The 15,731-nt window shown below is 42.3% G+C and overlaps 1 long non-coding RNA gene across 1 annotated transcript; it reads right to left on the bottom strand.

Annotated features, from left to right (window-relative positions):
• Positions 1 to 356: 356 nt before the first annotated feature.
• LOC123331887 lies at positions 357 to 1,254 on the bottom strand. The gene is made up of 2 exons (XR_006548692.2): positions 958 to 1,254; positions 357 to 776 (listed from the first exon to the last, which is right to left on the bottom strand). It is a non-coding gene; the product is annotated as an uncharacterized LOC123331887 (long non-coding RNA).
• Between the last annotated feature and the right edge of the window lie 14,477 nt (positions 1,255 to 15,731).

Below are 15,731 nucleotides of genomic sequence, written 5' to 3'. Positions count from 1 at the left end.
TGTTATGACATAAGTGGCCAGGATGTGATTTCTGCCTGCATCTCTCAGGGTAGTATGACATTCACCATCCCCATGTGAAGCCCTCTTCCCATCTGGGATCTAGCAATCTAGACCCTAATATCATTCCACACCGCAAACAATGGCAGTAAGACCACACTACTACTCCTTGCCGCTGGGATCAATTGTTAACCGGGGTATCCATCTTCAGTGCAGACTCCTGACTCAGTCCAGACCTCTACTCTCTGGCTAACTCTCTTCCCTAATCTCTCGGGACCCTACATCCCTCCCCACTCAGGTGCACACCTCTTTTCTTCCTTCCCTGCCTTCCCATCAGAAAATTCACACATACACAAATATCATCTTTTCACCTTTTGATGTATATTTTAATCGCAGCCATCAGTTTACTATGTTAGTGTGAGAGACAGTCTTTTCCTGGTTGGCCATTTCTAAGAAAGCAGACCTCTGGAGACACAATTCTAAACTATCTGACCTTTTCTATTCAGTTACTGGCTGCCCAGCTTGTACTTCGCCAGGGTCTCTCATTCTGGGGTGGCTGAGTTTATTTTCTCTTTTGATTCTGCCTCCTTCTTTGACTTTGCCTCATGTTTTGGTACGGTTTTCGGCTTTGATTCAGTTTCTTACGTGCACAGGAACAGAAAAAAACAGTTTGGTTTTCTTGTTTTCTTCACCTTCTTCGACTGAGTGGCATATAATCGGATTTTCTTTCTCAAGGTTCCTTTTATAGGTCTTCTGACCCTCATGGTCATATTCCGTGCCTTGAAAGACAAGAGAAGGGTATTAGTTTTGAGGAAAGAGTATACCAACTGAATTGGAAGGGAGATTTCATGAAAAGGGATGTGGGCTGATGAGGGCTTTTGTGGCAGGCAAGGGCAGTGTAGAGGTCTTGGGCAGCAAAGTCAATGGAGAATGTGGGGAAAGTAGATGGAATCATCTTACCTTCACACTGCCTCTGTATCTCCGTTGATAAAGGGCCTTCTTTTGTCCTTTCACCCTTGAAGCAAACCACATGGCAAATCTTCATGGCTGCCGTGGCTTGCTGGTTACCTTAGTCATGATGATAGCATGAAGTGGCCTAACCCAGAATCTCTACCTCTGACCTCCCTATATATACCTTCTCAGGACAATGAGGAGCCACACCCTTCAATCTGATTGGTCAGCTAGGCACTCCCACAGCCAATGGTGGCTTTGGGGTCTTAGACATCACAATGTACCACTGTGCCCATCAACATGGGTTAGTGGGTGCTAGGGAGGCCATGATACAACTTTTTCACCCCTGACACCTCTGTGTGTCTGATTCTGGCGAGTGGTGATTCAGGGACATGGTGTTTCTTGTCATGACCCTCAGACTTTCCTTCAGTGCCCTTTATTCTTTGACTTATATGTCCCCCTTCAACACTCTCGCCTCCTCCATCCCTGTATGAACCTCTACCAAACACCTTTCACTCCAAATCTGTTTCTCAGTGTCATCTAGTCATTTCAACTTTCGACCACCCTCTTCCTAGTGGGGGTTCTTGAGGGGCTTAAGGAACTTAAGAGCAAGCACTTAACATGGAAAAAGGTAATTAAGAACAGTTTGAATGTTTTTACTACTCCAATGAGCTTTAGAGACCCCAGGACTTGGTGAATCCTCAGTCTGTTGCCCCAAGGTCTATACACCGTCTCCATAAAATTACACATCAGAGCCAAGAAAGTCATAAATGTCTCCTCCACTAATATTGTTGGGGACACTTCAACTCTCATATTGAGTAGGGAAACTCAACTTGCCCATCTACCCTAAATAAATTCCCGATTAAAAAAAAAAAATAAGGTGCCCAAAGGTAAGAGTCAGATGACCAATGCACCACTGTCTCTTGACTGAATCACTTCCCCAGTGTTCCCTCATTGACAGTTATCATCAGGTAGGGCCCAATGTGGAGCTGAACAATAGCTGAGCAGGAGAAGTGCCAGTAGGTATATCTCTGATAGTTGGTTGCTTATTGGCAGGGCCGAGTGATGCACTGTCCAATTGCTGGGCAAGACCTGTTGCTTAGTAACAGGATGTGGAGTAATACGGCAAAGCAATGGCTACCTGCTAATGGCTGTGCTCATGCTGCTCTGTTCCATAAGGATACGTTGGGTCCAGTGTGCTTTAATCTTTTTGACTGACTCCTTTCCCACCTCAGATTTTGATTTCACATGCTTGTTTATCTTTTGTACATCATTCTTTGCATTGTATTCCAAGGCATGCCAGTCAGCAGTGCTTATCTATATGCCCCTCCAACAGCTCCCACATGATATCATGTGCCACATATATTATAGCTAATATTTCAAAGCCAACAAGAATGTCAAAGCCAGCCCACCTTGAGAATTACTTTGACAAACCTTAACCTCACAGTGATTCTAATTCTATTTACAGTGTAACAGAGCAGAGTGAGCACAGCCCTATGCAGTTAGGCATTGATGTGCTTCATTTCAACCCATCCTGTTCCTAGGCAACAGGTGTAGCTTAGCCTTGCTTGATGCCTCAGATGGCCCCATTCACAAGCAGCCAACTGTCAATGAGTGACCATTCATTGTACTGCTCAGCACCACAGTGGGCCCTGCCCCCATTTACTGTCAAGAAGGGAGTATTGTGGAAGTGATTAAGTAAGGGTGGTGTGGTAGTCATCAGCTGGAAAGTGAGGGAAGAGGCAGATTTAGGCATTCTTTTGGGTGGCCGGGAGATCACCCAGCCTTAGGCCACTGGGTGAGCTGGAGGTCTCAGGGAAAAGACTGGGGACAACATCCTGTAGTGCTCCAGAGCCCTCACTAAGGCCCTCCAGTAACCTTGGCCCAGGCCTTGAGGAGCGGTGAACCTCTCCTGCATCCTTGTCTCTGCAACCTACTAGCAGTGGCCATCTTCCTGGGCCTCAGTCTCTGAGAACTGGTCTCCTCACTTGGACAGCCTGAGGAGACAGGACCTGTTGGGTTGGGTGCCTGGCTCCATCAAGGATGAGAGCTGGGCAGAATGTGGGAACCTTGCCCTGAAGGAGCTACCAAGTGAGATCTGTTTCTGTTTATCCAGGATGGGACACTTCAAGGTGAAAGTTGTGCCTTGAGACTTTGCCCTCTCTCGACAGGGCAAGAATGACAGAAAATAACATTCATCTGGTAGAGATAGCTAGGAACATGTGACGACGACCTAACATTAAGCACAAAGGATGTGACACCAAGAAATCTGTAACAACTTACCACAACTCTCTCTGACATTTGCTTTTAAATGTACTTAACTGAAAACGTTCAGTACCTTTGGGTTCTTAGGGCAAGAGCCACCCACATCCTTGTATGAATCTGTGAAAAACCTTTCCCTGTTCCAAACTCTAACATTTAGTTTTGATGGGACTTATTCTGCATCAAGCACATGGATTTGCAATTTTGATAACAACCATACTGTCGAAGGGCTGACTTGGCCTCTCTTAAACAACAGCAGAGACTGGCCAAGTGCTCACAGTCATCCATAACATACCCACTGACTAGGCTTGGCTAGACTTTAGCCATGCTTCTCTCCTCTGAACTTCAGCTTTCCTCCACGTTTGGGCAAGCGCTAAGAGTCAGACATTTCTGACTCTTTTAACAGCTCCTTCTAAGAATCAGCTCACTACAGAAAGAAACACTTCCTGTCAAACTGCTCCATCATGCTGTCCGTTCATCCATCCCACATCTTTCCCCATCACACACACACACACATACAAACTTAAACACACACACATAGTTGCTGTGCACCCTCCTTATCTTCCATGTTAACGAAATATCTTTTTCTGTTCCATTTTGAGACACTTTAAGAACTTGTGTTCAAAGAATTCTCCCTATTGCAATCAGTTCATTTCATTTGTTCAGTTGTGTCCGACTGTGTGAAACCCCATGGACTGCAGCACACCAGGACTCCTTGTCCATCACCAACTCCCAGAGCTTGCTGAAACTCAAGTCCATGGAATTCCCGATGCCATCCAACCATCTCATCCTCTCTCATCCCCTTCTTCTTGGCCTTCATTCCTTCCTAGCATCAGGATCTTTTCCAATGTGACAATTCTTTGCATCAGGTAGACAAAGTACTGGAGTGGCAGATTCAGCGTCAGTCCTTCTGGTGAATAATCAGGACTGATACCACACGTCCATGGAGTGGTGGCTGCATGGGCACAGGAGGGACTAGAGGAGCTACTCCACGTTCAAGGTCAGGAGTGGTGGCAGTGAGCAGATATACTTCGGCCAATGTAAGGAGCAGTGGCTGCACTTTGCTGGAGCAGTCGTGAAGAGATACTCCACGTCCAGGGTAAGAGAAACCCACGTAAGATGGTAGGTGTTGCAAGACGGCATCAGAGGGCAGACACACTGAAACAAGAATCACAGAAATCTAGTCAATCGAATCACACTAGAGCCACAGCCTTATCTAACTCAATGAAACTAAGCCAGGCCCTGTGGGGCCTCCCAAGTTGGGTGTGTTGTGGTGGAGAGGTCTGACAGAATGTGGTCCACTGCAGAAGGGAAGGGCAAACCACTTCAGTATTCTTGCCTTGAGATCCGCATGAGCAGTATGAAATGGCAAAATGATAGGATACTGAAAGAGGAGCTCCCCAGGTTAGTAGGTGCCCAATATGCTACTGGAGATCGGTGGAGAAATAACTCCAGAAAGAATTGAGCCAGAAAGGGATTGAGCCAAAGCAAAAACAATACTCATTTGTGGATCTGACTGGTGACAGAAGAAAGGTCCAGTGCTAGAAAGAGCAATACAGCATAGGAATATGGAATGCTAAATCCATGAATCAAGGCAAATTGGAAGTGGTCAAACAGGAGATGGCAAGAGTGAACGTCAACATTCTAGGAATCAATGAACTAAAATGGACTGGAATGGGTGAATTTAACTCTACTACGGTGGGCAGAAATCCCTCAGAACAAATGGATTAGCCATCAGGTCAACAAAAGAGTCCAAAATGCAGTAGCTGGATGCAATCTCAAAAATGATACAATGATCTCTGTTCGTTTCCAAGGCAAACCATTCAATATCACAGTAATCCAAGTCTATGCCCCAATAAGTAACGATGAAGAAGCTGAAGTTGAATGGTTCTATGAAGACCGACAAGACCTTTTAGAACTAACACCCAAAAAAGATGTCCTTTACGTTATAGTGGACAACCATGCAAAAGGAGGAAGTCAAGAACACCTGGAGTAACAGGGAAATTTGGCCCTGGAGTATGGAATGAAGCAGGGCAAAGGCTAATAGAGTTTTGCAAAGAGAACACACTGGTCATAGCAAACACCCTCTTCCAACAACACAAGAAAAGACTGTACACATGGACATCACCAAATGGTCAACACTGAAGTCTGATTGATTATATCGTTTGCAGTCAAAGATGGAGAAGCTCTATACAGCCAGCAAAACAAGACTGGGAGCTGACTGTGGCTCAGATCATGCGCTCCTTATTGCCAAATTCACTTCTAAATTGAAAAAAGTAGGGAAAACCACTAGACCATTCAGGTGTGACGTAAATCCAACCCCTTATGATTATACAGTGGAAGTGAGAAATAGATTTAAGGGACTAGACCTGAAAGATAGAGTGCCTGCTGATGTATGGACAGAGGTTCATGACATTGTACAGGAGACAGGGATCAAGACCATCCCCATGGAAAAGAAATGCCAAAAAGCAAAAGGGCTGTCTGGGGAGGCCTTACATATAGTTGTGAAAAGAAGAGCAGCGAAAAGCTCAGGAGAAAAGGAAAGATATAAGCATCTGAATGCAGAGTTCCAAAGAATAGCAAGAAGAGATAAGAAAGCCTTCCTCAGTGATCAATGCAAAGAAATAGATAAAAACAACGGAATGGGAAAGACTAGACATCTTTTCAAAAAAATTCGAGATACCAAGGGAACATTTCATGCAAACATGGGCTCGATAAAGGACAGAAATGGTGTGGACCTAACAGAAGCAGAAGATATCAAGAAGTGGAAAGCATAGTAGAAGAACTGCAAAAAAAAAAAATTTCATGACCCAGATAATCATGATGGTGTGATAACACATCTAGGGCCAGACATCCTGGAATGTGAAGTCAAGTGGGCCTTAGAAAGCATCAATACGAACAAAGCTAGTGGAGGTGATGGAATTCCAGTTGAGCTATTTCAAACCCTGAAAGATGATGCGGTGAAAGTGCTACACTCAATATGCCAGCTAATTTGAAAACTCAGCAGTGGACACGGGACTGGAAAAGGTCAGTTTTCACTCTAATCCCCAAGAAAGCCAAAGCCAAAGAATGCTCAAACTACAGCACAATTGCACTCATCTCACAGGCCAGTCAAGTACTTCTTAAAATTCTCCAAAGCAGGCTTCAGCAATATGTGAATCATGAAGTTCCAGAGGTTCAAGCTGGTTATAGAAAAGGCAGAGGAATCAGAGATCAAATTGCCAACATCTGCTGGATCATGGAAAAAGCAAGAGAATTCCATAAAAATATCTATTTCTGCTTTATTGACTATGCCAAAGCCTTTGACTGTGTGGATCACAGTAAACTGTGGAAAATTCTGAAAGTGATGGGAATACCAGACCACCTGACTTGCCTCTTGAGAAACCTCTATGCAGGTCAGTAAGCAACCGTTAGACCTGGACATGGAACAACAGACTGGTTCCCAGTAGGAAAAAGAGTACATCCAGGCTGTATATTGTCACTCTGCTTATGTAAATTATATGCAGAGTGCATCATGAGATACGCTGGGCTGGAGGAAGCACAAGCTGGAATCAAGATTGCGGGAGAAATATCAATAAGCTCAGATATGCAGATGACACCACCGTTATGGCAGAAAGTGAAGAAGAACTAAAGAGCCTCTTGATGAAAGTGAAAGAAAAGACTGAAAAAGTTGGCTTAAAGCCAAACATTCAGAAAGTGAAGATCATGGCATCTGGTCCCATCACTTCATGTGAAGTAGATGGGGAAACAGTGGAAACAGTGGCTGAGTTTATTTTTCTGGGCTCCAAAATCACTGCAGAGGGTGACTGCAGCCATGAAATTAAAGGAAGCTTACTCCTTGGAAGTAGAGTTATGACTAACCTAGATAGCATATTAAAAAGCAGAGACTCTGTGGGAGAGGGTGGGGTGATTTGGGAGAATGGCATTGAAACATGTATAATATCATATATGAAATGAATCGCCAGTCCAGGTTCGATGCATGATACAGGATGCTTGGGGCTGGTGCACTGGGATGACCCAGAGGGATGGTATGGGGAGGGAGGTGGGAGGGGGGTACAGGAAGGGGAACACATGTACACCTGTGGCAGGTTCATGTGGATGTATGGCAAAACCAATACCATATGTAAAGTAATTAACCTCCCATTAAAATAAATAAATTTATATTAAAATAAAAAAATAAAAAGCAGAGACATTACTTTGGCATCAAAGGTCTGTCTAGTCAAGGCTATGGTTTTTCCAGTGGTCAGGTATGGATTGAGAGTTGGACTATAAAAAAGCTGAGTGCCAAAGAATAGATGCTTTTGAACTGTGGTGTTGGAGAAGACTCTTGAGAATCCCTAGGACTGCAAGGAGATCCAACCAGTCCATCCTAACGGATATCAGTCCTGAGTGTTCATTGGAAAGACTGATGTTGAAAATGAAACTCCAATATTTTGGCCACCTGATGCAAAGAGCTGACTCATTGTTAAGACCCTGATGCTGGGGAATATTGAGGGCAGGAGGAGAAGGGGACGACAGAGGAAGAGATGGTTAGATGGCATCACCAACTCAATGGACATGGGTTTGGGTGGACTCCGAGAGTGGGTGATGGACAGGGAGGCCTGGTGTGCTGTGGTTCATGGTGTGGCAAAGAATCAGACACGACTGACAAACTGAACTGACATCCTCTCAGGCTTTCAGTGGAGACCAGTCGATCTGTCTTCCCATTTGTCTCTGCCTCTCTGAATTTAAGTGCATCAATTTTCTATTATGATCTTAAAGGGGTGATCTTGTGGGGGAGCATCACTGTAAAGTCTGTACCATAGTCAGTGGGGGGTTGGGGTGGGGGTGGGGCTGGATTTGATGGACTACAAGTCACATCTTTCCTTAGGGTGTGCCAGCACCTATGGCTGGGAAGTTCAGTGGTACCAGGTCTGAAGCCAGATGTGAGGCAGAGACTTCCTTTTCCTCAGTGGCTTTCACTGTCCTACTGGGGGCAGGGTGGGATCCCAAGTTTCTGGAGCAGAAGCCCTGAATGTCAGGCCAGATCTGGCTGTGTTCCCTCAAGTATGTATGCTCCCCTCTCCCAGCACTGCAACCCTTGCCACAGAGGGACAAGAGGAGCATGTTCTGGTTAGAAAAATAACAAAAGGAGCAAATCTTCAGGCTGGCTGCTTACAGAGATCCAGGCTACCTCCAACGTGCCATCTGTGCCATCACCATCAGTAGCGTCTCCTGCCCTGCTTAAACATACCTTCTGGTCTGAGACCTCTTAGTCCCTCACAGCTGATCACTTTCCCCAGCTTCTGCTATCCCTGCCCTGTTGCAGAGGGGTGCTATTGGGCAGGTGAGGCCCTCATGGGCTCTGGGCACATACTGGGTCATCTGCTGTGGCAGTCTGGCCTCCCTCAGAGATCAGGACTTCTCCTGATATGCTGCCTATGTAAGTGCCCTCCATGAGCATGACCCCGGCTCTTCCACCCACATGCAGCCCTGGGCCAGATACACCTCTGTTTCCCACATCCCAGCTGTCTGCCTGGTCATGGCAGCCCCTGCGCCAGTGCAGATCAGCCACACAGAGTAAGCAGGGCGTGTGTAAGTGTGGGCAGTTGTTGGGAAAACAGACATCCACAAATGCGGTATCAATCTGTCCTCTTCATTGTGGCTTGGGAACAAGCTGCTGAGCACATGCTCCTGGAAAGGGGAGTCTGGGCTTCCTACAGACTTCCTGTTAGTCCACATAGCCCTGCAACCATCTAAGGGTGTTTGTCTTCCCTGTGTCAGACCCAGGACTTGTGTGTCCAATATATGGCTCGAAACACTCACACCCAGGGCATATCTCCAACCATGTAATCTCCCTCATATTCTGAGTCCTCTCCAATGGGCACACATCAGGACTTGAATCATCCTTTTCTCTTCATACCCTGTTCCCTGTGGATCTTTCTTTGAGAGTATGTTTGGGAATCTTTCTGCATTTGCCAATTAGTTTTTTGAGCTAATTTTTCTACATGTTGATGGATTTTTTTTTTTATTCGAGTATTTTTGATTTACCATGTTGTGTTTCAGGTGTACAGCAAAGTGATACAGCTTTACATATACATGTATTTGGGCTTCCCACTTGGCTCAGTTGTTAAAGAATCACCCTGCAATGAAGGAGATTTGGGTTCAATCCCTGGGTTGGGAAGATATGCTCAGAGGGACCTAACGAGCCTCTCTAGTATTCTTGCCTGGAGGATCTCATGGACAGAGGAGCCTAGCAGGCTACAGTCCATAGGGTCACAAAGAGTAGGGCACATCTGAATCAACTGAGCTTGCACAGGCACACATCCATATATCTATTCCTTTACAAATTCTTTTTCCATTTATGTTGTTACAGAATGTCCAGCAGAGTTTCCTGTGGTTTTGTAGTAGGTCCTTGTTGGTTATCTATTTTATATATAGTGGTGTCTATATATATGTTAATCCCCAACTTCAAATTCCTCCCACCGCCCCAACTTGCCATTGGGTAACAATCACCTTGGCTTCTATGTAGATGTGTTTTTGATGTTCTTTGGGGGAGGCAGTTCAATAGTTTGAAGCCGTCCTACTTTTTTATTATTGCTTTTGTTGCCTATGCTTTCCGTGTCACATACATAAAATTACTTCTAACACTAATGCTTACAACTTCTCCAGGATGTTTTCTTCTAGTTGATTAATAGTTTTAGAACTTGCATTTACATCTTTAATCAACTTTGAGTTTAGATTTTTTATGTGGTATAAAATAAGGGTCCTATTTCAATCTTTGGCCTTCAGATTTCTAGATGCCCACGGCAGTTAAATCAAGAGATGGTGAGGTGAAACTTAATCATGATCATCTCAAGGCAGTAATGAGTGACAAGCCTGTCGGAAAGGCTCTGGAGTGAGGGACATGGCCAGGAGCATGTAAAGTTTGGGGACTCCCACTTGATTCCCTCTGATACATGGATGTGATCCTGGGCAGATGCATTCTGACCCAAGGCACATAGACTTACTCTTGACATCTGCCAATCAAGAGAAGCCTCTGGGCCAGCAGGATTGTGCACTCATCATGAGTCCATGGGCACTGCTTTGGCTTTTGCATTTGGTGTCATGCAAATGGGTTTTCTTAATACAAAGACATAGAGCTCCTCTTGTCTACTGATAAAATGACCTTCTCATTTAAGTTCCTTTGACTTCAGATCCACTCTCTAGTTTATGGTTTTTACTATATTTTAAAACAGATTCTTGGACATACTTGGCAGAAGAGAGTGATTCTCACCCTTAAAGTCTTAAATAATCCAACTTCTGATAATATTTTGTATCACCACACTGTTGATTTCTATTCCGTTTACCTCTCTGGCAAGCATTTCTGATAAGATACATACTCCAAAACCTATCCTACAAATTGCATGTAATGAACTGCAAATGATTAGAGAACATGAAAATATTAATACACAAGAGAATGATTAAAACATTTCCTTGGGAGGTGGCCATTCGGCTGTCCTCAGATCGTTGCTAATTTCTGAGTCACAGAAGATAGGATGGACACAGGCATAGAGGAAAGTAGAAGGTCTTAGGGAAATCATTGTATCAGTCAATAGATGTTGTTATGGCCACAGCTAGAGGGGTCAGTTGGAATCTATTCATAGCGAACCTGTATAAGTGGAAGTAGAAAGAGTTTCTACTACTCTTTGTGAGTGCTAATGAGCAAAACTCACACCCCCATACAACATAGCGTTTGCAATAGGACTTGTCATGTTTGAATCACAATATACTGTCCTTTTCCAGGAGAGCTACAGGCATCTGATATTGATTTATTGTTGTTGATCTAAATGGATATACCCTTTCTCAACTCATGACTTAGTGTTTATGTTTTTCTCTTTTAACCCTAAGAGTCTTTGGATCCTTTTTAAACTCTATGCATCCTCAATTCTTTCTGCAAGGTGGCAGTATATCCATGGATATTAAAATATATACCAGCGCTACTTTAGGGAAACAACACCCTCTAACCTCCACTTTTGGTCCACCTCAGGACTTTGCTGATAGCTCACTTGGGAAAGATTCTGCCTGTAAAGCTGTAGACATCACTTCAATTCCTGGGTAGGGAAGCTCTGCTGGAGAAGGATAAGCTACCTACTCTAGCATTCTTTGGCTTCCCTGGTGGCTCATCTGGTGAAGAATCCGCCTTCAATGTGGGATGCCTGGGCTTGATCCCTGGGTTGGGATGATCCCCTGGAATAAGGAAAGACTACCCACTTCAGTATTCTGGCCTGGAGAATTCCATGGACTGTATAGTCCATGGAGTCACCAACCATCGGTCACAAGTGAGCAACTTTCACTTTCAGCTCTTCAGGCCTAGTAATCTGTTACCTTCCCCTAACAGCAAGTATTTCAGTCAGTCCTACAACAGGGCATTAAAGTGTGATAGTGTGAAATGGTGATAATATATACAGATCTGGAAACACAGCACCCACCTATAAGGTCTCTCTGTCCATATCATCCTGGTAGCTGCTTACCTGACTAATTTTCACAGGCAGGGTTGATATTTCTCACACTTCCTTTTAAAGGACAACAAACCCAGGGTCTCCTTCACTCTTAATGATTTTAAATCACATTCAGTGACTGACTTTGAATCATCAACTGTGTCTCTCATGAGTTAAAGTGCCAGAAAGATTTAGCTAGGTTTTGCCTTACATATTGCGGCGCTTCCGTATTGGGTGCATATATATTTTTAATTGTTATATCTTCTTTTTGGATTCATCCTTTGATCACTATGTAGTGACCATCTTTGTCTCTTTTCACAGCCTTTGTTTTAAATTCTATTTTATCTGATACAAGTATTGCTACTCCTGCTTTCTATTGGTCCCTATTTGCATGGAAAATATTTTTCCAGCCCTTCACTTTCAGTCTGTATGTGTCCCCTGTTTTGAGGTGGGTCTCTTGTAGACAACATAGGTAGGGGTCTTGTTTTTGTATCCTTTCAGCCAGTCTTTGTCTTTTGGTTGGGGCATTCAACCCATTTACGTTTAAGGTAATTACTGATAAATATGATCCCAATGCCATTTGCTTTATTGTTTTGGGTTCGATTTTATAACAAGTATGAAAGGAGAAATTAACAATGACACAATAATAGTGGGAGACTTTAATACCCCACTCACACCTATGGATAGATCAACTAAACAGAAAATTAACAAGGCAACACAAACTTTAATTGATACAATAGACCAGTTAGACCTAATTGATATCTATAGGACATTTCATCCCAAAACAATGAATTTCACCTTTTTCTCAAGCGCACATGGAACCTTCTCCAGGATAGATCACATTCTGGCCATAAATCTAGCCTTGGTAAATTCAAAAAAATAGAAATCACTCCAAGCATCTTTTCTGACCACAATGCAGTAAGATTAGATCTCAATTACAGGAGAAAAACTATTAAAAATTCCAACATATGGAGGCTGAACAACACACTGCTGAATAACCAAAAAATCACAGAAGAAATCAAAAAAGAAATCAAATTTGCATAGAAAATAATGAAAATGAAAACACAACAATGCAAAACCTATAGGACAGTCCTAAGGGGAAAGTTCATAGCAATACAGGCATACCTCAATAAACAAGAAAAAAGTTAAATAAATAACCTAACCCTACACCTAAAGCAACTAGAAAAGGAAGAAATGAAGAACCCAAGGGTTAGTAGAAGGAAAGAAATCTTAAAAATTAGAGCAGAAATAAATGCAAAAGAAACAAAAGAGACCATAGCAAAAATCAACAAAGCCAAAAGCTGGTTCTTTGAAAGGATAAATAAAATTGACAAACCATTAGCCAGACTCATCAAGAAACAAAGGGAGAAAAATCAAATCAATAAAAGTAGAAATGAAAATGGACAGATCACAGAAGACAGCACAGAAATACAAAGGATCATAAGAGACTACTATCAACAATTATATGCCAATAAAATGGACAACGTGGAAGAAATGGACAAATTCTTAGAAAAGTACAACTTTCCAAAACTCGACCAGGAAGAAATAGAAAATCTTAACAGACCCATCACAAGCACGGAAATTGAAACTGTAATAAAAAATCTCCCAGCAAACAAAAGCCCAGGTCCAGACGGCTTCACAGCTGAATTCTACCAAAAATTTAGAGAAGAGCTAACACCTATCCTGCTCAAACTCTTCCAGAAAATTGCAGAGGAAGGTAAACTTCCAAACTCATTCTATGAGGCCACCATCACCCTAATACCAAAACCTGACAAAGATCCCACAAAAGAAGAAAACTACAGGCCAATATCACTGATGAACATAGATGCAAAAATCCTTAACAAAATTCTAGCAATCAGAATCCAACAACACATTAAAAAGATCATACAGCAGGACCAAGTGGGCTTTATCCCAGGGATGCAAGGATTCTTCAATATCCACAAATCAATCAATGTAATACACCACATGAACAAACTGAAAAATAAAAACCATATGATTATCTCAATAGATGCATAGAAAGCCTTTGACAAAATTCAACATCCATTTATGATAAAAACTCGCCAGAAAGCAGGAATAGAAGGAACATACCTCAACATAATCAAAGCTATATATGACAAACCCACAGCAAACATTATCCTCAAAGGTGAACAATTGCAAGCATTTCTTCTCAAGTCAGGAACAAGACAAGGGTGCCCACTTTCACCATTACTATTCAACATAGTCTTGGAAGTTTTTGCCTCAGCAATCAGAGCAGAAAAAGAAATAAAAGGAATCCAAGTTGGAAAAGAAGAAGTAAAACTCACTATTTGCAGATGACATGATCCACTACATAGAATACGCTAAAGACTCCACCAGAAAATTACTAGAACTAATCAATGATTATAGTAAAGTTGCAGGATATAAAATCAACACACAGAAATCCCTTGCATCCCTATACACTAATAATGAGAAAACAGAAAGAGAAATTAAGGAAACAATTCCATTCACCATTGCAATGGAAAGAATAAAATACTTAGGAAGATATCTACCTAAAGAAACTAAAGACCTATATATAGAAAACTATAAAACACTGGTGAAAGAAATCAAGAGGAGACTAATAGATGGAGAAATATACCATGTTCATGGATTGGAAGAATCAATATAGTGAAAATGAGTATACTACCCAAAGCAATCTATAGATTCAATGCAATCCCTATCAAGCTGCCAACAGTATTCTTCACAGAGTTAGAAAAAATAATTTCACAATTTGTATGGAAATAAAAAAAACCTCGAATAGCCAAAGCTATCTTGAGAAAGAAGAAGGGAACTGGAGGAATCAACCTACCTGACTTCAGGCTCTACTACAAAGCCACAGTTATCAAGACAGTATGGTACTGGCACAAAGACAGAAATATTGATCAATGGAACAAAATAGAAAGCCCAGAGATAAATCCACGCACATATGGACACCTTATCTTTGACAAAGGAGGCAAGAATATACAATGGATTAAAGACAATCTCTTTAACAAGTGGTGCTGGGAAAACTGGTCAACCACTTGTAAAAGAATGAAACTAGAACACTTTCTAACACCATACACAAAAATAAACTCAAAATGGATTAAAGATCTCAATGTAAGACCAGAAACTATAAAACTCCTAGAGGAGAACATAGGCAAAACACTCTCCGACATACATCACAGCAGGATCTTCTATGACCCACCTCCCAGAAAATTAGAAATAAAAGCAAAAATAAACAAATGGGACCTAATTAAACTTAAAAGCTTCTGCACAACAAAGGAAACTATTAGCAAGGTGAAAAGGCAGCCTTCAGAATGGGAGAAGATAATAGCAAATGAAGCAACTGACAAACAACTAACCTCAAAAATATAGAAGCAACTCATACAGCTCAACTCCAGAAAAATAAAAGACCTAATCAATAAATGGGCCAAAGAACTAAATAGTCATTTCTCCAAAGAAGACACACAGATGGCTAACAAACACATGAAAAGGTGCTCAGCATCACTCATTATCAGAGAAATGCAAATCAAAACCACTATGAGGTACCATTTCACGCCAGTCAGAATGGCTGCAATCCAAAACTCTACAAGCAATAAATGCTGGAGAGGGTGTGGAGAAAAGGGAACTCTCTCACACTGTTGGTGGGAATGCAAACTAATACAACCACTATGGAGAACAGTGTGGAGATTCCTTAAAAAACTGGAAATAGAACTGCCTTATGATCCAGCAATCCCACTGCTGGGCATACACACTGAGTAAACCAGAAGGGAAGGAGACATGTGTACCTCAAAGTTCATCGCAACACTGTTTATAATAGCCAGGACATGGAAGCAACCTTGATGCCCATCAGCAGATGAATGGATAAGAAAGCTGTGGTACATATACACAATGCAGTATTACTCAGCCATTAAAAAGAATACATTTGAATCAGTTCTAATGAGGTGGATGAAACTGGAGCCTATTATACAGAGTGAAGTAAGCCAGAAAGAAAAACACCAATACAGTATACAAATGCATATATATGGAATTTAGAAAGATGGTAACAATAACTCTACGTACGAGACA

Source organism: Bubalus bubalis, chromosome X (genome assembly GCF_019923935.1).
Source record: "Bubalus bubalis isolate 160015118507 breed Murrah chromosome X, NDDB_SH_1, whole genome shotgun sequence".
NCBI classification, from domain to species: Eukaryota; Metazoa; Chordata; class Mammalia; order Artiodactyla; family Bovidae; genus Bubalus; species Bubalus bubalis.
The sequence above is the reverse complement of the archived record's forward strand: the minus strand, read 5'-3'. Positions and strand labels throughout refer to the sequence as shown.